Below are 2,563 nucleotides of genomic sequence, written 5' to 3'. Positions count from 1 at the left end.
GTTTGGCTGGGTGTTGGAGGCAGGGTCTGCCCCTGAGGGGCTCGGGGGTCCAGAAAAGCAGAGTCTTCCTACTTTCCCTGTTGCAGACGACCTTAACAAAGTTTGGTATTTGTTTCTTGGTATTCTTTTTCGTAAAAATGGCTCCATATTGTTTAAACTTCACACCCCCAAAACCTGGACCCACACTTTTTAAAAAAAAATGTTTTTATTGATTTCACAGAGGGAGAAACATCAGTGATGAGAATCACTGATCGGCTGCCTCCTGCAGGCCCCCTACTGGGGACCGAGCCCACACCCCGGGCATGTGCCCTGCCCAGGAATGGAACCGTGGCCTCCAGGTTCATAGGTCGAGGCTCAACCCCTGAGCCCTGCTGGCGGGCCTGGACCCACACTTTCAAGGGACAGCGGCGGGGCGGGGGGGAGGATGGGGGGGCAGGGGGTGAGAGAGGCAGGAGCTTGCACCAGGGAGGTGTGGAGCAGGATGATGGAGCTGCTGCCCAAAGCTGGGCTCATGGAGGGGCCACCCTGGATTTTGGGTGCAGTCAGGGGAACTCCCTGGCTCTAGAGGACAGGAAGGGGGTGCACCAGGCTCACAGATGCAGGGAGCGGAAGGGGTGCTCCTCCTTGGGGTCCTGCTCCCAGCTCTGGGACGTTGGCCTCAGCTGTACCTGGCTGGGGTGAATGCCGGGGTGAGCAGAGGCTGCCGGGCACCCAAAGTGGAAGTGGCCAGGAGCCTGGGAGCCAGGGAGGGCGGGAGGCTCCCTGTGGAGGGGTCTCTGGCTCCCAGGAGGTCCTCGTTTATCCCTCTGGCCTCCAGCAGACCTAGGACCGGTCCGGCCCTCCTGCCTGGACGTGCCTCACCCTCCCAGAGGCCTGTCCAGGATAGTCCACTAGTCTCCTGTGAGGGCTGGTTCCAGGCGGGGGTGAGAGGCCAGCGCCTCTCCCCGTGGACCAGCCAAGAGCCAGGCTCACCGCTCAGGCAGGAACGAGGCTTCCACCGGGGCAGTGCCCTCCCCAGGTGCCGGGGGAGGGATGCCCTGCCCGGAGTGAGGAAGAGCAGCAGGGCAGAGAGCATGGCAGGCACGGCACCCCTTTGCCCCCCAACTCCGGGAGGCAGCCTGGGGTGGGAGTGGGAGCCCCGAGGCCTAGCCCGCCTGCTCTGACTCCTCGGACTCCTCGCACCCAGGACTCAGCTCTTTCAAGGCCTCTAGGAAGCAGGTGCTTTTGTCGTGGGCAGTTTTTTCTTTTTCTTTTTTTTTTAGAAATAAAAGATAAACATTTATTCAAGGGTCTTGAGGTTTGCAAACTGAAAACACAACTAAGCAATACCCAGAGTGGTGTGCAGAAGCAAGAAAAACCAAGGATTCTTACAGTGAGGAGTACATTCTTGAGAAGAATCAGTCCTACATTCTTAGACTCTGTATGGGTCCAAGATGCTAATCCTCTAGAGGATTGGTGGTCTGGATAATCGATCTCAGGTGGTATGAATACTCTTTCCTTGCCCTTTAAGGGGTAATCAGAGGGTTATCTGGAGGTTTGATGGATATCATGTATTGACCCAAGACTGGAAAGTTCAAAGGTGTAGGTTCCCAGGCTCATTAAAACAAGAATAGAACTGTTTCCTCATACCTCAACCTACTTGCAACTTGACTCTTAGTGACTTCATTTTAGTTCTGCTTTCTATTCGTCAAACCTTAGTTTTCCTGTCTGTAAACTGGATCTAATGGTAGTATCTAGTTCATGGAGCATTTGTGAGGGTTAAATCAGATCATTCATCTCATGGATTTAGCACAGGGTCTGGCTTCTGAAAACCCCTCAGTAATTGTGGGCTGTTTTATTGTTAGCAAGTAGGGACCACTCCAGTGCTCCTTCTTCCTAATTCCTGACTCTGTAGGACTAGGAGTCTGTGCTCGTAATTCTTTGGCTGCTCCTGCCATTGTGTCTGTGTAAGTGGGAGTAAACAGTGAGGATCAACAGTCATCAGGGGTAAGGGAGGCAGCAAAGGAGAAGGTTCTTGATAGAACTGAGCCCTGGCTGGCTGCCGTCGTGGGCAGTTTTCAACGGGGATCCGAAGGCGAGGTCACCCAGTGAGGACCTGAGGGGCAGGGTTTGGCCTGGGCTCTGGGAGGACTGAGCAGGACACAGGGAGGGGGCTTGTCGATGGTGGGGGGACTGGAGACTTCAAGGTGGGGAGCTGAGCAGGGGGCAGGCTTGGGGAGGAGGGGCTGTCTGTCCCCAGGGCACGAGCCGCTGTGGGCCACAGGACTGGTGGAGGGCGGAGTGGGCTGGGGACACGACGCCATTGGCTCCGTGGTGAGCGCCAGGCCCTACTTGGCGCTGGAGATGGAGGAAAACCCGCGCCGGTGGAGTGAATGCCGCTGCCGTGAGCAGACAGGCGCCGAGCGCCCAGCACCGATGCGGTGGTTGTGGTTGTGGTTGCAGAGGCGGCTGGGGCCCAGCCCCGAGGCCAGGTTCCCTCCTGCCCCAGATGGTCAGGGAGCGCTTGGCTGAGGCCGGGCTGGGGTGGGGAGCTGGGCTCCCAGGGAAGGTGGCGCCACGGGCG

Source organism: Myotis brandtii, unplaced genomic scaffold, assembly GCF_000412655.1.
Source record: "Myotis brandtii unplaced genomic scaffold, ASM41265v1 scaffold334, whole genome shotgun sequence".
Lineage (NCBI taxonomy): Eukaryota > Metazoa > Chordata > Mammalia > Chiroptera > Vespertilionidae > Myotis > Myotis brandtii.
The sequence above is the reverse complement of the archived record's forward strand: the minus strand, read 5'-3'. Positions refer to the sequence as shown.